This window comes from Callionymus lyra, chromosome 5 (genome assembly GCF_982586985.1).
Source record: "Callionymus lyra chromosome 5, fCalLyr1.hap1.1, whole genome shotgun sequence".
Taxonomy (NCBI): domain Eukaryota; kingdom Metazoa; phylum Chordata; class Actinopteri; order Syngnathiformes; family Callionymidae; genus Callionymus; species Callionymus lyra.
The window spans coordinates 1,523,634-1,548,093 of NC_141822.1; the positions used below are offsets into that span (position 1 = coordinate 1,523,634).

The window sequence follows — 24,460 nt, forward strand, 5'->3', positions numbered from 1 at the left end:
AAGACAACTTTAGTCTTTTCGTGGTAATATTGACCAAAGAACAACATCTGGACGGGAAGAAAACTTTAGTCTTTTCGTGATGATATGGACCAAAGAACAACATCTGGACGGGAAGACAACTTTAGTCTTTTCGTGGTAATATTGACCAAAGAACAACATCTGGACGGGAAGACAACTTTAGTCTTTTCGTGATGATATGGACCAAAGAACAACATCTGGACGGGAAGAAAACTTTAGTCTTTTCGTGATGATATGGACCAAAGAACAACATCTGGACGGGAAGAAAACTTTAGTCTTTTCGTGATGATATGGACCAAAGAACAACATCTGGACGGGAAGAAAACTTTAGTCTTTTCGTGATGATATGGACCAAAGAACAACATCTGGACGGGAAGACAACTTTAGTCTTTTCGTGATGATATGGACCAAAGAACAACATCTGGACGGGAAGACAACTTTAGTCTTTTCGTGATGATATGGACCAAAGAACAACATCTGGACGGGAAGACAACTTTAGTCTTTTCGTGATGATATGGACCAAAGAACAACATCTGGACGGGAAGAAAACTTTAGTCTTTTCGTGATGATATGGACCAAAGAACAACATCTGGACGGGAAGACAACTTTAGTCTTTTCGTGATGATATGGACCAAAGAACAACATCTGGACGGGAAGACAACTTTAGTCTTTTCGTGATGATATGGACCAAAGAACAACATCTGGACGGGAAGACAACTTTAGTCTTTTCGTGATGATATGGACCAAAGAACAACATCTGGACGGGAAGACAACTTTAGTCTTTTCGTGATGATATGGACCAAAGAACAACATCTGGACGGGAAGACAACTTTAGTCTTTTCGTGATGATATGGACCAAAGAACAACATCTGGACGGGAAGACAACTTTAGTCTTTTCGTGGTAATATTGACCAAAGAACAACATCTGGACGGGAAGACAACTATAGTCTTTTCATGATGATATGGACCAAAGAACAACATCTGGACGGGAAGACAACTTTAGTCTTTTCGTGATGATATGGACCAAAGAACAACATCTGGACGGGAAGACAACTTTAGTCTTTTCGTGATGATATGGACCAAAGAACAACATCTGGACGGGAAGACAACTTTAGTCTTTTCGTGATGATATGGACCAAAGAACAACATCTGGACGGGAAGACAACTTTAGTCTTTTCGTGGTAATATTGACCAAAGAACAACATCTGGACGGGAAGACAACTATAGTCTTTTCATGATGATATGGACCAAAGAACAACATCTGGACGGGAAGACAACTTTAGTCTTTTCGTGGTAATATTGACCAAAGAACAACATCTGGACGGGAAGAAAACTTTAGTCTTTTCGTGATGATATGGACCAAACAACAACATCTGGACGGGAAGACAACTTTAGTCTTTTCGTGATGATATGGACCAAAGAACAACATCTGGACGGGAAGACAACTTTAGTCTTTTCGTGATGATATGGACCAAAGAACAACATCTGGACGGGAAGACAACTTTAGTCTTTTCGTGGTAATATTGACCAAAGAACAACATCTGGACGGGAAGAAAACTTTAGTCTTTTCGTGATGATATGGACCAAACAACAACATCTGGACGGGAAGACAACTTTAGTCTTTTCGTGATGATATGGACCAAAGAACAACATCTGGACGGGAAGACAACTTTAGTCTTTTCGTGGTAATATTGACCAAAGAACAACATCTGGACGGGAAGAAAACTTTAGTCTTTTCGTGGTAATATTGACCAAAGAACAACATCTGGACGGGAAGAAAACTTCAGTCTTTTCGTGATGATATGGACCAAAGAACAACATCTGGACGGGAAGACAACTTTAGTCTTTTCGTGGTAATATTGACCAAAGAACAACATCTGGACGGGAAGAAAACTTTAGTCTTTTCGTGATGATATGGACCAAAGAACAACATCTGGACGGGAAGACAACTTTAGTCTTTTCGTGGTAATATTGACCAAAGAACAACATCTGGACGGGAAGAAAACTTTAGTCTTTTCGTGATGATATGGACCAAAGAACAACATCTGGACGGGAAGACAACTTTAGTCTTTTCGTGGTAATATTGACCAAAGAACAACATCTGGACGGGAAGACAACTTTAGTCTTTTCGTGATGATATGGACCAAAGAACAACATCTGGACGGGAAGAAAACTTTAGTCTTTTCGTGATGATATGGACCAAAGAACAACATCTGGACGGGAAGAAAACTTTAGTCTTTTCGTGATGATATGGACCAAAGAACAACATCTGGACGGGAAGAAAACTTTAGTCTTTTCGTGATGATATGGACCAAAGAACAACATCTGGACGGGAAGAAAACTTTAGTCTTTTCGTGATGATATGGACCAAAGAACAACATCTGGACGGGAAGAAAACTTTAGTCTTTTCGTGATGATATGGACCAAACAACAACATCTGGACCGGAAGACAACTTTAGTCTTTTCGTGATGATATGGACCAAAGAACAACATCTGGACGGGAAGAAAACTTTAGTCTTTTCGTGATGATATGGACCAAAGAACAACATCTGGACGGGAAGACAACTTTAGTCTTTTCGTGATGATATGGACCAAAGAACAACATCTGGACGGGAAGACAACTTTAGTCTTTTCGTGGTAATATTGACCAAAGAACATCTGGACGGGAAGAAAACTTTAGTCTTTTCGTGGTAATATTGACCAAAGAACAACATCTGGACGGGAAGAAAACTTCAGTCTTTTCGTGATGATATGGACCAAAGAACAACATCTGGACGGGAAGACAACTTTAGTCTTTTCGTGGTAATATTGACCAAAGAACAACATCTGGACGGGAAGAAAACTTTAGTCTTTTCGTGATGATATGGACCAAAGAACAACATCTGGACGGGAAGACAACTTTAGTCTTTTCGTGGTAATATTGACCAAAGAACAACATCTGGACGGGAAGACAACTTTAGTCTTTTCGTGATGATATGGACCAAAGAACAACATCTGGACGGGAAGAAAACTTTAGTCTTTTCGTGATGATATGGACCAAAGAACAACATCTGGACGGGAAGAAAACTTTAGTCTTTTCGTGATGATATGGACCAAAGAACAACATCTGGACGGGAAGACAACTTTAGTCTTTTCGTGATGATATGGACCAAAGAACAACATCTGGACGGGAAGACAACTTTAGTCTTTTCGTGGTAATATTGACCAAAGAACAACATCTGGACGGGAAGACAACTATAGTCTTTTCATGATGATATGGACCAAAGAACAACATCTGGACGGGAAGACAACTTTAGTCTTTTCGTGGTAATATTGACCAAAGAACAACATCTGGACGGGAAGAAAACTTTAGTCTTTTCGTGATGATATGGACCAAACAACAACATCTGGACGGGAAGACAACTTTAGTCTTTTCGTGATGATATGGACCAAAGAACAACATCTGGACGGGAAGACAACTTTAGTCTTTTCGTGATGATATGGACCAAAGAACAACATCTGGACGGGAAGACAACTTTAGTCTTTTCGTGGTAATATTGACCAAAGAACAACATCTGGACGGGAAGAAAACTTTAGTCTTTTCGTGATGATATGGACCAAACAACAACATCTGGACGGGAAGACAACTTTAGTCTTTTCGTGATGATATGGACCAAAGAACAACATCTGGACGGGAAGACAACTTTAGTCTTTTCGTGGTAATATTGACCAAAGAACAACATCTGGACGGGAAGAAAACTTTAGTCTTTTCGTGGTAATATTGACCAAAGAACAACATCTGGACGGGAAGAAAACTTCAGTCTTTTCGTGATGATATGGACCAAAGAACAACATCTGGACGGGAAGACAACTTTAGTCTTTTCGTGGTAATATTGACCAAAGAACAACATCTGGACGGGAAGAAAACTTTAGTCTTTTCGTGATGATATGGACCAAAGAACAACATCTGGACGGGAAGACAACTTTAGTCTTTTCGTGGTAATATTGACCAAAGAACAACATCTGGACGGGAAGAAAACTTTAGTCTTTTCGTGATGATATGGACCAAAGAACAACATCTGGACGGGAAGACAACTTTAGTCTTTTCGTGGTAATATTGACCAAAGAACAACATCTGGACGGGAAGACAACTTTAGTCTTTTCGTGATGATATGGACCAAAGAACAACATCTGGACGGGAAGAAAACTTTAGTCTTTTCGTGATGATATGGACCAAAGAACAACATCTGGACGGGAAGAAAACTTTAGTCTTTTCGTGATGATATGGACCAAAGAACAACATCTGGACGGGAAGAAAACTTTAGTCTTTTCGTGATGATATGGACCAAAGAACAACATCTGGACGGGAAGAAAACTTTAGTCTTTTCGTGATGATATGGACCAAAGAACAACATCTGGACGGGAAGAAAACTTTAGTCTTTTCGTGATGATATGGACCAAACAACAACATCTGGACCGGAAGACAACTTTAGTCTTTTCGTGATGATATGGACCAAAGAACAACATCTGGACGGGAAGAAAACTTTAGTCTTTTCGTGATGATATGGATCAAAGAACAACATCTGGACGGGAAGACAACTTTAGTCTTTTCGTGATGATATGGACCAAAGAACAACATCTGGACGGGAAGAAAACTTTAGTCTTTTCGTGATGATATGGACCAAAGAACAACATCTGGACGGGAAGACAACTTTAGTCTTTTCGTGATGATATGGACCAAAGAACAACATCTGGACGGGAAGACAACTTTAGTCTTTTCGTGGTAATATTGACCAAAGAACATCTGGACGGGAAGAAAACTTTAGTCTTTTCGTGGTAATATTGACCAAAGAACAACATCTGGACGGGAAGAAAACTTCAGTCTTTTCGTGATGATATGGACCAAAGAACAACATCTGGACGGGAAGACAACTTTAGTCTTTTCGTGGTAATATTGACCAAAGAACAACATCTGGACGGGAAGAAAACTTTAGTCTTTTCGTGATGATATGGACCAAAGAACAACATCTGGACGGGAAGACAACTTTAGTCTTTTCGTGGTAATATTGACCAAAGAACAACATCTGGACGGGAAGACAACTTTAGTCTTTTCGTGATGATATGGACCAAAGAACAACATCTGGACGGGAAGAAAACTTTAGTCTTTTCGTGATGATATGGACCAAAGAACAACATCTGGACGGGAAGAAAACTTTAGTCTTTTCGTGATGATATGGACCAAAGAACAACATCTGGACGGGAAGAAAACTTTAGTCTTTTCGTGATGATATGGACCAAAGAACAACATCTGGACGGGAAGACAACTTTAGTCTTTTCGTGATGATATGGACCAAAGAACAACATCTGGACGGGAAGACAACTTTAGTCTTTTCGTGATGATATGGACCAAAGAACAACATCTGGACGGGAAGACAACTTTAGTCTTTTCGTGATGATATGGACCAAAGAACAACATCTGGACGGGAAGAAAACTTTAGTCTTTTCGTGATGATATGGACCAAAGAACAACATCTGGACGGGAAGACAACTTTAGTCTTTTCGTGATGATATGGACCAAAGAACAACATCTGGACGGGAAGACAACTTTAGTCTTTTCGTGATGATATGGACCAAAGAACAACATCTGGACGGGAAGACAACTTTAGTCTTTTCGTGATGATATGGACCAAAGAACAACATCTGGACGGGAAGACAACTTTAGTCTTTTCGTGATGATATGGACCAAAGAACAACATCTGGACGGGAAGACAACTTTAGTCTTTTCGTGATGATATGGACCAAAGAACAACATCTGGATGGGAAGACAACTTTAGTCTTTTCGTGATGATATGGACCAAAGAACAACATCTGGACGGGAAGACAACTTTAGTTTTTTCGTGATGATATGGACCAAAGAACAACATCTGGACGGGAAGAAAACTTTAGTCTTTTCGTGATAATATGGACCAAAGAACAACATCTGGACGGGAAGAAAACTTTAGTCTTTTCGTGATGATATGGACCAAAGAACAACATCTGGACGGGAAGACAACTTTAGTCTTTTCGCGATGATATGGACCAAAGAACAACATCTGGACGGGAAGACAACTTTAGTCTTTTCGTGATGATATGGACCAAAGAACAACATCTGGACGGGAAGACAACTTTAATCTTTTCGTGATAATATGGACAAAAGAACAACATCTGGACGGGAAGAAAACTTTAGTCTTTTCGTGATGATATGGACCAAAGAACAACATCTGGACGGGAAGACAACTTTAGTCTTTTCGTGATGATATGGACCAAAGAACAACATCTGGACGGGAAGACAACTTTAGTCTTTTCGTGATGATATGGACCAAAGAACAACATCTGGACGGGAAGACAACTTTAGTCTTTTCGTGGTAATATTGACCAAAGAACAACATCTGGACGGGAAGACAACTATAGTCTTTTCATGATGATATGGACCAAAGAACAACATCTGGACGGGAAGACAACTTTAGTCTTTTCGTGATGATATGGACCAAAGAACAACATCTGGACGGGAAGACAACTTTAGTCTTTTCGTGATGATATGGACCAAAGAACAACATCTGGACGGGAAGACAACTTTAGTCTTTTCGTGATGATATGGACCAAAGAACAACATCTGGACGGGAAGACAACTTTAGTCTTTTCGTGGTAATATTGACCAAAGAACAACATCTGGACGGGAAGACAACTATAGTCTTTTCATGATGATATGGACCAAAGAACAACATCTGGACGGGAAGACAACTTTAGTCTTTTCGTGGTAATATTGACCAAAGAACAACATCTGGACGGGAAGAAAACTTTAGTCTTTTCGTGATGATATGGACCAAACAACAACATCTGGACGGGAAGACAACTTTAGTCTTTTCGTGATGATATGGACCAAAGAACAACATCTGGACGGGAAGACAACTTTAGTCTTTTCGTGATGATATGGACCAAAGAACAACATCTGGACGGGAAGACAACTTTAGTCTTTTCGTGGTAATATTGACCAAAGAACAACATCTGGACGGGAAGAAAACTTTAGTCTTTTCGTGATGATATGGACCAAACAACAACATCTGGACGGGAAGACAACTTTAGTCTTTTCGTGATGATATGGACCAAAGAACAACATCTGGACGGGAAGACAACTTTAGTCTTTTCGTGGTAATATTGACCAAAGAACAACATCTGGACGGGAAGAAAACTTTAGTCTTTTCGTGGTAATATTGACCAAAGAACAACATCTGGACGGGAAGAAAACTTCAGTCTTTTCGTGATGATATGGACCAAAGAACAACATCTGGACGGGAAGACAACTTTAGTCTTTTCGTGGTAATATTGACCAAAGAACAACATCTGGACGGGAAGAAAACTTTAGTCTTTTCGTGATGATATGGACCAAAGAACAACATCTGGACGGGAAGACAACTTTAGTCTTTTCGTGGTAATATTGACCAAAGAACAACATCTGGACGGGAAGAAAACTTTAGTCTTTTCGTGATGATATGGACCAAAGAACAACATCTGGACGGGAAGACAACTTTAGTCTTTTCGTGGTAATATTGACCAAAGAACAACATCTGGACGGGAAGACAACTTTAGTCTTTTCGTGATGATATGGACCAAAGAACAACATCTGGACGGGAAGAAAACTTTAGTCTTTTCGTGATGATATGGACCAAAGAACAACATCTGGACGGGAAGAAAACTTTAGTCTTTTCGTGATGATATGGACCAAAGAACAACATCTGGACGGGAAGAAAACTTTAGTCTTTTCGTGATGATATGGACCAAAGAACAACATCTGGACGGGAAGAAAACTTTAGTCTTTTCGTGATGATATGGACCAAAGAACAACATCTGGACGGGAAGAAAACTTTAGTCTTTTCGTGATGATATGGACCAAACAACAACATCTGGACCGGAAGACAACTTTAGTCTTTTCGTGATGATATGGACCAAAGAACAACATCTGGACGGGAAGAAAACTTTAGTCTTTTCGTGATGATATGGATCAAAGAACAACATCTGGACGGGAAGACAACTTTAGTCTTTTCGTGATGATATGGACCAAAGAACAACATCTGGACGGGAAGAAAACTTTAGTCTTTTCGTGATGATATGGACCAAAGAACAACATCTGGACGGGAAGACAACTTTAGTCTTTTCGTGATGATATGGACCAAAGAACAACATCTGGACGGGAAGACAACTTTAGTCTTTTCGTGGTAATATTGACCAAAGAACATCTGGACGGGAAGAAAACTTTAGTCTTTTCGTGGTAATATTGACCAAAGAACAACATCTGGACGGGAAGAAAACTTCAGTCTTTTCGTGATGATATGGACCAAAGAACAACATCTGGACGGGAAGACAACTTTAGTCTTTTCGTGGTAATATTGACCAAAGAACAACATCTGGACGGGAAGAAAACTTTAGTCTTTTGGTGATGATATGGACCAAAGAACAACATCTGGACGGGAAGACAACTTTAGTCTTTTCGTGGTAATATTGACCAAAGAACAACATCTGGACGGGAAGACAACTTTAGTCTTTTCGTGATGATATGGACCAAAGAACAACATCTGGACGGGAAGAAAACTTTAGTCTTTTCGTGATGATATGGACCAAAGAACAACATCTGGACGGGAAGAAAACTTTAGTCTTTTCGTGATGATATGGACCAAAGAACAACATCTGGACGGGAAGAAAACTTTAGTCTTTTCGTGATGATATGGACCAAAGAACAACATCTGGACGGGAAGACAACTTTAGTCTTTTCGTGATGATATGGACCAAAGAACAACATCTGGACGGGAAGACAACTTTAGTCTTTTCGTGATGATATGGACCAAAGAACAACATCTGGACGGGAAGACAACTTTAGTCTTTTCGTGATGATATGGACCAAAGAACAACATCTGGACGGGAAGAAAACTTTAGTCTTTTCGTGATGATATGGACCAAAGAACAACATCTGGACGGGAAGACAACTTTAGTCTTTTCGTGATGATATGGACCAAAGAACAACATCTGGACGGGAAGACAACTTTAGTCTTTTCGTGATGATATGGACCAAAGAACAACATCTGGACGGGAAGACAACTTTAGTCTTTTCGTGATGATATGGACCAAAGAACAACATCTGGACGGGAAGACAACTTTAGTCTTTTCGTGATGATATGGACCAAAGAACAACATCTGGACGGGAAGACAACTTTAGTCTTTTCGTGATGATATGGACCAAAGAACAACATCTGGATGGGAAGACAACTTTAGTCTTTTCGTGATGATATGGACCAAAGAACAACATCTGGACGGGAAGACAACTTTAGTTTTTTCGTGATGATATGGACCAAAGAACAACATCTGGACGGGAAGAAAACTTTAGTCTTTTCGTGATAATATGGACCAAAGAACAACATCTGGACGGGAAGAAAACTTTAGTCTTTTCGTGATGATATGGACCAAAGAACAACATCTGGACGGGAAGACAACTTTAGTCTTTTCGCGATGATATGGACCAAAGAACAACATCTGGACGGGAAGACAACTTTAGTCTTTTCGTGATGATATGGACCAAAGAACAACATCTGGACGGGAAGACAACTTTAATCTTTTCGTGATAATATGGACAAAAGAACAACATCTGGACGGGAAGAAAACTTTAGTCTTTTCGTGATGATATGGACCAAAGAACAACATCTGGACGGGAAGACAACTTTAGTCTTTTCGTGATGATATGGACCAAAGAACAACATCTGGACGGGAAGACAACTTTAGTCTTTTCGTGATGATATGGACCAAAGAACAACATCTGGACGGGAAGAAAACTTTAGTCTTTTCGTGATGATATGGACCAAAGAACAACATCTGGACGGGAAGACAACTTTAGTCTTTTCGTGATGATATGGACCAAAGAACAACATCTGGACGGGAAGACAACTTTAGTCTTTTCGTGATGATATGGACCAAAGAACAACATCTGGACGGGAAGAAAACTTTAGTCTTTTCGTGATGATATGGACCAAAGAACAACATCTGGACGGGAAGACAACTTTAGTCTTTTCGTGATGATATGGACCAAAGAACAACATCTGGACGGGAAGACAACTTTAATCTTTTCGTGATAATATGGACAAAAGAACAACATCTGGACGGGAAGAAAACTTTTGTCTTTTCGTGATGATATGGACCAAAGAACAACATCTGGACGGGAAGACAACTTTAGTCTTTTCGTGATGATATGGACCAAAGAATAACATCTGGACGGGAAGACAACTTTAGTCTTTTCGTGATGATATGGACCAAAGAACAACATCTGGACGGGAAGACAACTTTAGTCTTTTCATGATGATATGGACCAAAGAACAACATCTGGACGGGAAGACAACTTTAGTCTTTTCGTGATGATATGGACCAAAGAACAACATCTGGACGGGAAGACAACTTTAGTCTTTTCGTGATGATATGGACCAAAGAACAACATCTGGACGGGAAGAAAACTTTAGTCTTTTCGTGATGATATTGACCAAAGAACAACATCTGGACGGGAAGACAACTTTAGTCTTTTCGTGATGATATGGACCAAAGAACAACATCTGGACGGGAAGAAAACTTTAGTCTTTTCGTGATGATATTGACCAAAGAACAACATCTGGACGGGAAGAAAACTTTAGTCTTTTCGTGATGATATGGACCAAAGAACAACATCTGGACGGGAAGACAACTTTAGTCTTTTCGTGGTAATATTGACCAAAGAACAACATCTGGACGGGAAGAAAACTTTAGTCTTTTCGTGATGATATGGACCAAAGAACAACATCTGGACGGGAAGACAACTTTAGTCTTTTCGTGATGATATGGACCAAAGAACAACATCTGGACGGGAAGACAACTTTAGTCTTTTCGTGGTAATATTGACCAAAGAACAACATCTGGACGGGAAGACAACTTTAGTCTTTTCGTGATGATATGGACCAAAGAACAACATCTGGACGGGAAGACAACTTTAGTCTTTTCGTGATGATATGGACCAAAGAACAACATCTGGACGGGAAGAAAACTATAGTCTTTTCGTGATGATATGGACCAAAGAACAACATCTGGACGGGAAGAAAACTTTAGTCTTTTCGTGATGATATGGACCAAAGAACAACATCTGGACGGGAAGAAAACTTTAGTCTTTTCGTGATGATATGGACCAAAGAACAACATCTGGACGGGAAGACAACTTTAGTCTTTTCGTGGTAATATTGACCAAAGAACAACATCTGGACGGGAAGACAACTTTAGTCTTTTTGTGATGATATGGACCAAAGAACAACATCTGGACGGGAAGACAACTTTAGTCTTTTCGTGATGATATGGACCAAAGAACAACATCTGGACGGGAAGAAAACTATAGTCTTTTCGTGATGATATGGACCAAAGAACAACATCTGGACGGGAAGAAAACTTTAGTCTTTTCGTGATGATATGGACCAAAGAACAACATCTGGACGGGAAGAAAACTTTAGTCTTTTCGTCATGATATGGACCAAAGAACAACATCTGGACGGGAAGAAAACTTTAGTCTTTTCGTGATGATATGGACCAAAGAACAACATCTGGACGGGAAGAAAACTTTAGTCTTTTCGTGATGATATGGACCAAACAACAACATCTGGACCGGAAGACAACTTTAGTCTTTTCGTGATGATATGGACCAAAGAACAACATCTGGACGGGAAGAAAACTTTAGTCTTTTCGTGATGATATGGACCAAAGAACAACATCTGGACGGGAAGAAAACTTTAGTCTTTTCATGATGATATGGACCAAAGAACAACATCTGGACGGGAAGACAACTTTAGTCTTTTCGTGATGATATGGATCAAAGAACAACATCTGGACGGGAAGACAACTTTAGTCTTTTCGTGATGATATGGACCAAAGAACAACATCTGGACGGGAAGAAAACTTTAGTCTTTTCGTGATGATATGGACCAAAGAACAACATCTGGACGGGAAGACAACTTTAGTCTTTTCGTGATGATATGGACCAAAGAACAACATCTGGACGGGAAGACAACTTTAGTCTTTTCGTGGTAATATTGACCAAAGAACATCTGGACGGGAAGAAAACTTTAGTCTTTTCGTGGTAATATTGACCAAAGAACAACATCTGGACGGGAAGAAAACTTTAGTCTTTTCGTGATGATATGGACCAAAGAACAACATCTGGACGGGAAGACAACTTTAGTCTTTTCGTGGTAATATTGACCAAAGAACAACATCTGGACGGGAAGAAAACTTTAGTCTTTTCGTGATGATATGGACCAAAGAACAACATCTGGACGGGAAGACAACTTTAGTCTTTTCGTGGTAATATTGACCAAAGAACAACATCTGGACGGGAAGACAACTTTAGTCTTTTCGTGATGATATGGACCAAAGAACAACATCTGGACGGGAAGAAAACTTTAGTCTTTTCGTGATGATATGGACCAAAGAACAACATCTGGACGGGAAGAAAACTTTAGTCTTTTCGTGATGATATGGACCAAAGAACAACATCTGGACGGGAAGACAACTTTAGTCTTTTCGTGATGATATGGACCAAAGAACAACATCTGGACGGGAAGACAACTTTAGTCTTTTCGTGATGATATGGACCAAAGAACAACATCTGGACGGGAAGACAACTTTAGTCTTTTCGTGATGATATGGACCAAAGAACAACATCTGGACGGGAAGACAACTTTAGTCTTTTCGTGATGATATGGACCAAAGAACAACATCTGGACGGGAAGACAACTTTAGTCTTTTCGTGATGATATGGACCAAAGAACAACATCTGGACGGGAAGACAACTTTAGTCTTTTCGTGGTAATATTGACCAAAGAACAACATCTGGACGGGAAGAAAACTTTAGTCTTTTCGTGATGATATGGACCAAAGAACAACATCTGGACGGGAAGAAAACTTTAGTCTTTTCGTGATGATATGGACCAAAGAACAACATCTGGACGGGAAGACAACTTTAGTCTTTTCGTGATGATATGGACCAAAGAACAACATCTGGACGGGAAGACAACTTTAGTCTTTTCGTGATGATATGGACCAAAGAACAACATCTGGACGGGAAGAAAACTATAGTCTTTTCGTGATGATATGGACCAAAGAACAACATCTGGACGGGAAGAAAACTTTAGTCTTTTCGTGATGATATTGACCAAAGAACAACATCTGGACGGGAAGAAAACTTTAGTCTTTTCGTGATGATATGGACCAAAGAACAACATCTGGACGGGAAGACAACTTTAGTCTTTTCGTGATGATATGGACCAAAGAACAACATCTGGACGGGAAGAAAACTATAGTCTTTTCGTGATGATATGGACCAAAGAACAACATCTGGACGGGAAGAAAACTTTAGTCTTTTCGTGATGATATGGACCAAAGAACAACATCTGGACGGGAAGAAAACTTTAGTCTTTTCGTGATGATATGGACCAAAGAACAACATCTGGACGGGAAGAAAACTTTAGTCTTTTCGTGATGATATGGACCAAAGAACAACATCTGGACGGGAAGAAAACTTTAGTCTTTTCGTGATGATATGGACCAAAGAACAACATCTGGACGGGAAGAAAACTTTAGTCTTTTCATGATGATATGGATCAAAGAACAACATCTGGACGGGAAGACAACTTTAGTCTTTTCGTGATGATATGGACCAAAGAACAACATTTGGACGGGAAGACAACTTTAGTCTTTTCGTGATGATATGGATCAAAGAACAACATCTGGACGGGAAGACAACTTTAGTCTTTTCGTGATGATATGGACCAAAGAACAACATCTGGACGGGAAGAAAACTTTAGTCTTTTCGTGATGATATGGACCAAAGAACAACATCTGGACGGGAAGACAACTTTAGTCTTTTCGTGATGATATGGACCAAAAAACAACATCTGGACGGGAAGACAACTTTAGTCTTTTCGTGGTAATATTGACCAAAGAACATCTGGACGGGAAGAAAACTTTAGTCTTTTCGTGGTAATATTGACCAAAGAACAACATCTGGACGGGAAGAAAACTTTAGTCTTTTCGTGATGATATGGACCAAAGAACAACATCTGGACGGGAAGACAACTTTAGTCTTTTCGTGGTAATATTGACCAAAGAACAACATCTGGACGGGAAGAAAACTTTAGTCTTTTCGTGATGATATGGACCAAAGAACAACATCTGGACGGGAAGACAACTTTAGTCTTTTCGTGGTAATATTGACCAAAGAACAACATCTGGACGGGAAGACAACTTTAGTCTTTTCGTGATGATATGGACCAAAGAACAACATCTGGACGGGAAGAAAACTTTTGTCTTTTCGTGATGATATGGACCAAAGAACAACATCTGGACGGGAAGAAAACTTTAGTCTTTTCGTGATGATATGGACCAAAGAACAACATCTGGACGGGAAGACAACTTTAGTCTTTTCGTGATGATATGGACCAAAGAACAACATCTGGACGGGAAGAAAACTTTAGTCTTTTCGTGATGATATGGACCAAAGAACAACATCTGGACGGGAAGAAAACTTTAGTCTTTTCGTGATGATATGGACCAAAGAACAACATCTGGACGGGAAGAAAACTTTAGTCTTTTCGTGATGATATGGACCAAAGAACAACATCTGGACGGGAAGAAAACTTTAGTCTTTTCGTGGTAATATTGACCAAAGAACAACATCTGGACGGGAGGAAAACTTTAGTCTTTTCGTGATGATATGGACCAAAGAACAACATCTGGACGGGAAGAAAACTTTAGTCTTTTCGTGATGATATGGACCAAAGAACAACATCTGGACGGGAAGAAAACTTTAGTCTTTTCGTGATGATATGGACCAAAGAACAACATCTGGACGGGAAGAAAACTTTAGTCTTTTCGTGGTAATATGGACCAAAGAACAACATCTGGACGGGAAGAAAACTTTAGTCTTTTCGTGGTAATATTGACCAAAGAACAACATCTGGACGGGAAGACAACTTTAGTCTTTTCGTGATGATATGGACCAAAGAACAACATCTGGACGGGAAGAAAACTATAGTCTTTTCGTGATGATATGGACCAAAGAACAACATCTGGACGGGAAGAAAACTTTAGTCTTTTCGTGATGATATGGACCAAAGAACAACATCTGGACGGGAAGAAAACTTTAGTCTTTTCGTGATGATATGGACCAAAGAACAACATCTGGACGGGAAGAAAACTTTAGTCTTTTCGTGATGATATGGACCAAAGAACAACATCTGGACGGGAAGAAAACTTTAGTCTTTTCGTGATGATATGGACCAAACAACAACATCTGGACCGGAAGACAACTTTAGTCTTTTCGTGATGATATGGACCAAAGAACAACATCTGGACGGGAAGAAAACTTTAGTCTTTTCGTGATGATATGGACCAAAGAACAACATCTGGACGGGAAGAAAACTTTAGTCTTTTCATGATGATATGGACCAAAGAACAACATCTGGACGGGAAGACAACTTTAGTCTTTTCGTGATGATATGGATCAAAGAACAACATCTGGACGGGAAGACAACTTTAGTCTTTTCGTGATGATATGGACCAAAGAACAACATCTGGACGGGAAGAAAACTTTAGTCTTTTCGTGATGATATGGACCAAAGAACAACATCTGGACGGGAAGACAACTTTAGTCTTTTCGTGATGATATGGACCAAAGAACAACATCTGGACGGGAAGACAACTTTAGTCTTTTCGTGGTAATATTGACCAAAGAACATCTGGACGGGAAGAAAACTTTAGTCTTTTCGTGGTAATATTGACCAAAGAACAACATCTGGACGGGAAGAAAACTTTAGTCTTTTCGTGATGATATGGACCAAAGAACAACATCTGGACGGGAAGACAACTTTAGTCTTTTCGTGGTAATATTGACCAAAGAACAACATCTGGACGGGAAGAAAACTTTAGTCTTTTCGTGATGATATGGACCAAAGAACAACATCTGGACGGGAAGACAACTTTAGTCTTTTCGTGGTAATATTGACCAAAGAACAACATCTGGACGGGAAGACAACTTTAGTCTTTTCGTGATGATATGGACCAAAGAACAACATCTGGACGGGAAGAAAACTTTAGTCTTTTCGTGATGATATGGACCAAAGAACAACATCTGGACGGGAAGAAAACTTTAGTCTTTTCGTGATGATATGGACCAAAGAAAAACATCTGGACGGGAAGACAACTTTAGTCTTTTCGTGATGATATGGACCAAAGAACAACATCTGGACGGGAAGAAAACTTTAGTCTTTTCGTGATGATATGGACCAAAGAACAACATCTGGACGGGAAGAAAACTTTAGTCTTTTCGTGATGATATGGACCAAAGAACAACATCTGGACGGGAAGAAAACTTTAGTCTTTTCGTGATGATATGGACCAAAGAACAACATCTGGACGGGAAGAAAACTTTAGTCTTTTCGTGGTAATATTGACCAAAGAACAACATCTGGACGGGAGGAAAACTTTAGTCTTTTCGTGATGATATGGACCAAAGAACAACATCTGGACGGGAAGAAAACTTTAGTCTTTTCGTGATGATATGGACCAAAGAACAACATCTGGACGGGAAGAAAACTTTAGTCTTTTCGTGATGATATGGACCAAAGAACAACATCTGGACGGGAAGAAAACTTTAGTCTTTTCGTGGTAATATGGACCAAAGAACAACATCTGGACGGGAAGAAAACTTTAGTCTTTTCGTGGTAATATTGACCAAAGAACAACATCTGGACGGGAAGACAACTTTAGTCTTTTCGTGATGATATGGACCAAAGAACAACATCTGGACGGGAAGACAACTTTAGTCTTTTCGTGGTAATATTGACCAAAGAACAACATCTGGACGGGAAGACAACTTTAGTCTTTTCGTGATGATATGGACCAAAGAACAACATCTGGACGGGAAGAAAACTTTTGTCTTTTCGTGATGATATGGACCAAAGAACAACATCTGGACGGGAAGAAAACTTTAGTCTTTTCGTGATGATATGGACCAAAGAACAACATCTGGACGGGAAGACAACTTTAGTCTTTTCGTGATGATATGGACCAAAGAACAACATCTGGACGGGAAGAAAACTTTAGTCTTTTCGTGATGATATGGACCAAAGAACAACATCTGGACGGGAAGAAAACTTTAGTCTTTTCGTGGTAATATGGACCAAAGAACAACATCTGGACGGGAAGAAAACTTTAGTCTTTTCGTGATGATATGGACCAAAGAACAACATCTGGACGGGAAGACAACTTTAGTCTTTTCGTGATGATATGGACCAAAGAACAACATCTGGACGGGAAGAAAACTATAGTCTTTTCGTGATGATATGGACCAAAGAACAACATCTGGACGGGAAGAAAACTTTAGTCTTTTCGTGATGATATGGACCAAAGAACAACATCTGGACGGGAAGAAAACTTTAGTCTTTTCGTGATGATATGGACCAAAGAACAACATCTGGACGGGAAGAAAACTTTAGTCTTTTCGTGATGATATGGACCAAAGAACAACATCTGGACGGGAAGAAAACTTTAGTCTTTTCGTGATGATATGGACCAAACAACAACATCTGGACCGGAAGACAACTTTAGTCTTTTCGTGATGATATGGACCAAAGAACAACATCTGGACGGGAAGAAAACTTTAGTCTTTTCGTGATGATATGGACCAAAGAACAACATCTGGACGGGAAGAAAACTTTAGTCTTTTCATGATGATATGGACCAAAGAACAACATCTGGACGGGAAGACAACTTTAGTCTTTTCGTGATGATATGGATCAAAGAACAACATCTGGACGGGAAGACAACTTTAGTCTTTTCGTGATGATATGGACCAAAGAACAACATCTGGACGGGAAGAAAACTTTAGTCTTTTCGTGATGATATGGACCAAAGAACAACATCTGGACGGGAAGACAACTTTAGTCTTTTCGTGATGATATGGACCAAAGAACAACATCTGGACGGGAAGACAACTTTAGTCTTTTCGTGGTAATATTGACCAAAGAACATCTGGACGGGAAGAAAACTTTAGTCTTTTCGTGGTAATATTGACCAAAGAACAACATCTGGACGGGAAGAAAACTTTAGTCTTTTCGTGATGATATGGACCAAAGAACAACATCTGGACGGGAAGACAACTTTAGTCTTTTCGTGGTAATATTGACCAAAGAACAACATCTGGACGGGAAGAAAACTTTAGTCTTTTCGTGATGATATGGACCAAAGAACAAGATCTGGACGGGAAGACAACTTTAGTCTTTTCGTGGTAATATTGACCAAAGAACAACATCTGGACGGGAAGACAACTTTAGTCTTTTCGTGATGATATGGACCAAAGAACAACATCTGGACGGGAAGAAAACTTTAGTCTTTTCGTGATGATATGGACCAAAGAACAACATCTGGACGGGAAGAAAACTTTAGTCTTTTCGTGATGATATGGACCAAAGAACAACATCTGGACGGGAAGACAACTTTAGTCTTTTCGTGATGATATGGACCAAAGAACAACATCTGGACGGGAAGAAAACTTTAGTCTTTTCGTGATGATATGGACCAAAGAACAACATCTGGACGGGAAGAAAACTTTAGTCTTTTCGTGATGATATGGACCAAAGAACAACATCTGGACGGGAAGAAAACTTTAGTCTTTTCGTGATGATATGGACCAAAGAACAACATCTGGACGGGAAGAAAACTTTAGTCTTTTCGTGGTAATATTGACCAAAGAACAACATCTGGACGGGAGGAAAACTTTAGTCTTTTCGTGATGATATGGACCAAAGAACAACATCTGGACGGGAAGAAAACTTTAGTCTTTTCGTGATGATATGGACCAAAGAACAACATCTGGACGGGAGGAAAACTTTAGTCTTTTCGTGATGATATTGACCAAAGAACAACATCTGGACGGGAAGAAAACTTTAGTCTTTTCGTGGTAATATTGACCAAAGAACAACATCTGGAAGGGAAGAAAACTTAAGAAGAAAACACTCAAATCTAAGGACGAGAAATGAAGAGACTTGATCATAAGTTTTAAAAGACATTATTAGTTGAATATCAATCTATAACTAAACCAACTAAAGTGTAATAACATGATCGTTAATGAAGTTAATGTTTGCTCGACTCAAGTTTCAACATAAAACATAAAAGTTTGATCATTTCACTTTGGCTTCATTCGTTAATAAATAAAGAATAAAAATAAAAGAGTTGAACGTGAGTCACATCAGCGCCCCCTGCTGGTCACAAACATCCACCGCCTCAAACACCGGTAGAAACAAAAGCGAAATAAATGTTTATAAAAAGACATGAAACTGATATTTTCGCACAAAGATCGAAACGAAAATAGAAATAAATCAACAAAAATAGAATCTTGACAGAAACTCAGAGTCAGTGAAAGAACATTATGACCACCTAGTGTGGTCACGTGTCTCTCGCGTCTCCTCGCTGTCGCCACAAGATTCCACAAGATTCCACAAGATTCCACAAGATTCCACAAGATTCCACAAGATTCCACAAGATTCCAGGGTTGAAATACCTCAGAGAAGCAGAAGAGAGTCGCTGGTTCAAATCCTGCAGGATCAGCGTCAACCTTTAACCGCTGCTGGAAACATGTGCGCATGCGCGTCACGAATAACACGGTGAACGAATTAAGGACAAACTTTGTTCAAGAATGTACCCGGAAGTATTTCTTTTATAACAATAATAATATAGTTTATTGAAATACATGATATAAGTGCAGATATGTACGTTTATGTTTATATTTGCTACATTTTAGACGCAGTTGAAGCCAAAGTAGACATAAAACCACAAAAATATAAATATATATATATTTATATATATATTTATATATATATATATATAAATATACATATAAATATATATATATTTATATATATATTTATAAATATATATATAAATATATATATATATTTATATATATATTTATATATACAGTCTATATATAAATATATATATAAATATATATATATTTATATATACAGTCTATATATAAATATATATATAAATATATATAAATATATATATATATATATATTTATAAATATATATATATATATATATAAATATATATATATTTATATGTATATTTATATATATATATATTTATATATATATTTATATATATATTTATATATATTTATAAATATATATATATATATATATTTATATATATATATATATTTATATATATATTTATATATATATTTATATATATATATAAATATATATATAAATATATATATATTTACATGTATATTTATATATATATATATTTATACATATATATATATTTATATATATATTTATATATAGACTGTATATATAAATATATATATAAATATATATATATATTTATATATATATTTATATATATATTTATATAAATATATAAATATATATATAAATATATATATAAATATATATATATATTTATATAAATATATATATATATTTATATGGTCATTTTAATGTTATTAGGATTATCATGATTTTACAATAATAAAATCAAGTCATTCATAGAAACCATTTCTAATATTTGTGATGAATGACGAGACATTCTTTAGCCAGAGAGATGAAGATGAAACCCCCAGAGATTGAGGCGACGTCTCAGACGCAACATTCCTGGTCGTGTCCTGAGAGACTGTGCTGAGGACCTGAAGATGTTGACACGACATCTTCAGGTCCTCACTGAGCTGTTGTCCTCACGGGTTCTGGACTTTACAACTCGGCAACTGCAAGAAAAGTGCAGGAGCAACATCAAGACCTGTTCATGGCTTTTGTCGACCTTTTGTCGACCTTTTGTCGACCTTTTGTGGACCTCTCCAAAGCCTTGGACACTGTGAAGCCAGATCTCTGGTGGGACGTCCTGCTCCGGGTTTGTTCCATCAAGTTTATTAACATCATCCGTCAATTCCATGATGGACTGACATCTAGAACATCAATAAGAGGTCAAGAGTCTGACCCCAGTGCGTACAGGGGTCAAGGGTGTGACCTGAACCTTCTCCACGAGGACGTTGAAGACCAGAGTCACAGTAGCATATAGACTGGATGGATGGAAACCTCTTTAATATCAGGAGACCACAGGCAACAACCAAACAAAGATACTTGAGTTGCAGTGTGTGGACGACTCTTGTATCTCACTCTCACAAGATCTCCAGTCTGGACTAGATGCAGCAGCAGGACCTACAGCAGGACGGGACTGACCATCAACAAGACAGAGGTCATCTGCCAGTGGAGCAACATCTACTCACACCCCTGTCTTCACTGTGTCAGAGAAAAAACTAGTGGTTCCATCTTTCAAATACCTGGAGATCATTCTGTCTGAAGACAACATTGACATGAAGATCCAGAAAATAATTAATCACCACCTCCTCTACAGCTGTGAAGGTCACCTACAGCTGTGAAGGTCACCTATAGCTGTGAAGGTCTCCTACAGCTGTGAAGGTCACCTACAGCTGTGAAGGTCACCTATAGCTGTGAAGGTCACCTATAGCTGTGAAGGTCACCTACAGCTGTGAAGGTCACCTATAGCTGTGAAGGTCACCTACAGCTGTGAAGGTCACCTACAGCTGTGAAGGTCACCTACAGCTGTGAAGGTCACCTATAGCCGTGAAGGTCACCTACAGCTGTGAAGGTCACCTACAGCTGTGAAGGTCACCTATAGCCGTGAAGGTCACCTACAGCTGTGATGGTCACCTACAGCTGTGAAGGTCACCTACAGCTGTGAAGGTCACCTATAGCTGTGAAGGTCTCCTACAGCTGTGAAGGTCACCTATAGCTGTGAAGGTCACCTATAGCTGTGAAGGTCACCTACAGCTGTGAAGGTCACCTATAGCTGTGAAGGTCACCTACAGCTGTGAAGGTCACCTACAGCTGTGAAGGTCACCTACAGCTGTGAAGGTCACCTATAGCCGTGAAGGTCACCTACAGCTGTGAAGGTCACCTACAGCTGTGAAGGTCACCTATAGCCGTGAAGGTCACCTACAGCTGTGATGGTCACCTACAGCTGTGAAGGTCACCTACAGCTGTGAAGGTCACCTACAGCTGTGAAGGTCACCTACAGCCGTGAAGGTCACCTACAGCTGTGAAGGTCACCTACAGCTGTGAAGGTCACCTACAGCTGTGAAGGTCACCTACAGCCGTGAAGGTCACCTACAGCTGTGAAGGTCACCTACAGCTGTGAAGGTCACCTACAGCCGTGAAGGTCACCTACAGCTGTGAAGGTCACCTACAGCCGTGAAGGTCACCTACAGCTCTGAAGGTCACCTACAGTCGTCACATCAAGTCCCTGGAACAGTTCAACATCTGTCTACAGCGTGTCCTTGGATCACTTGGCGTGACCGAGAGACGCTCACTGAGATCCTGAGAAGAACAGGATGAACCAGTATGGAGGCCACAGTCGCTCAGAACCAGCTGTGATGGCTCATGTCACAAGGATGCCCCACAAACGTGTACCCCGCAGAGTGTCGTATGTCCTGCTACACCAAGGACGGCTCTGCTGGAGGCTCTGCTGGAGGCTCTGCTGGAGGCTCTGCTGGAGGCTCTGCTGGAGGCTCTGCTGGAGGCTCTGCTGGAGGCTCTGCTGGAGGCTCTGCTGGAGGCTCTGCTGGAGGCTCTGCTGGAGGCTCTGCTGGAGGTCAGAAGAAACGCTAGAAGGACCAAGGAGGTCAGAAGAAACACCAACTGAAAATGGCTCACAAATGCAACATAAAAGCTGGAGACCTGGAGACAACATCTGCTGACACCTGAGTCTAGAGGTCAATACACTGGAGGAAGAAGGATCTGCAGATGAAAGCAGAGAAACACTCATGACTGAACATCAACATCATAGAAACAGAACCTGTGATAGAACCTGTGATAGAACCTGTGATAGAACCTGTGATAGAACCTGTGATAGAACCTGTGGATCCAGAACCTCTTCTTCAACCAACTGTAGATAGAAGTGAACTTCATCATCGATGGAGAGACACAAGCAAGCAGAGCCTCCACCATCATCCTGGTCCTGAAGAGGTCGTCCCTCCAGCTACAACGATCCTCAAGAAGTGCCTCGAGATGATCCTGCTGCTCCTCAAGTCTCTCCTCGCCCTGGACCTCCTGTTTGAATATCAGTCTCACCTCTCCACTGATGTCATCTCAACCCTCACACCTGTGGTCTCTGAACACCTGGAGCCACAGCATCACTTTGTGGATCTTCTGTTTATTAGTTGTTGATTATTTGTTTCGACTGTCCTTTCATCGTCAAGGTCATGATGAGAAGCACGTTGAATGGATGCTGTATGTCTTGATGTTCATTTGAGGATAAAATAAAGAAGAGTTTCAATAGAATCACAAGAAAAACTTGTTTTTCTTAATTAACCAATCGCTGCTTCAGAAAGACGTTAGGCCCGCCCACTTCATTTGCATACGGACAAGGAAATGTCAGAATGACAAAATGTATAAATACATAGAAATAACTTCATTCTTTGACCAAAGAATAAACCAGACTATTTATTTGACATTGATATTTATCCGGGGACGTGGGGTCAGGGGTCAAACGGTTGATTGACGCGCCTGTTGCTGTATCGCTCAAAATTCTTCCCTCTTGAGCCAAATTCAAAATCGCAAGAGTTTTCGCTGAACTTTACGGTAACTTCTGTCAGAAGGAAATAAATGTTAGGCTTTCAAATGAAGAGCATCTGCTGCGTCTTCCTTGTAATCCTGTAATCTCACGACCGCACCTGTAATCTCACGGCCGCACCTGTAATCTCACGACCGCACCTGTAATCTCACGACCGTACCTGACGCAGCAGATGCTCTTCATTTGAAAGCCTAACATTTATTTCCTTCTGACAGAAGTTACCGTAAAGTTCAGCGAAAACTCTCGCGATTTGAATTTGGCTCAAGAGGGAAGAATTTTGAGCGATACAGCAACAGGCGCGTCAATCAACCGTTTGACCCCTGACCCCACGTCCCTGGATAAATATCAATGTCAAATAAATAGTCTGGTTTATTCTTTGGTCAAAGAATGAAGTTATTTCTATGTATTTATACATTTTGTCATTCTGACATTTCCTTGTACCTGTAATCTCACGACCGCACCTGTAATCTCACGACCATACCTGTAATCTCACGACCGTACCTGTAATCTCACGACCGTACCTGTAATCTCACGACCGCACCTGTAATCTCACGACCGTACCTGTAATCTCACGACCGCACCTGTAATCTCACGACCGCACCTGTAATCTCACGACCGTACCTGTAATCTCACGACCGCACCTGTAATCTCACGACCGTACCTGTAATCTCACGACCGCACCTGTAATCTCACGACCGTACCTGTAATCTCACGACC

The 24,460-nt window shown here is 39.8% G+C and overlaps 1 protein-coding gene across 1 annotated transcript in view; it reads right to left on the bottom strand.

Annotated features, from left to right (window-relative positions):
- thnsl2 (threonine synthase-like 2) overlaps positions 1-19,703 on the bottom strand; it is a 35,264-nt gene extending 15,561 nt beyond the window's left edge. The window contains exon 1 of the mRNA XM_087792307.1: positions 19,643-19,703. The gene's annotated coding sequence lies outside the window, so the exon portion shown is untranslated. The remainder of the gene's footprint in view (positions 1-19,642) is intronic.
- Positions 19,704-24,460: the final 4,757 nt, after the last annotated feature.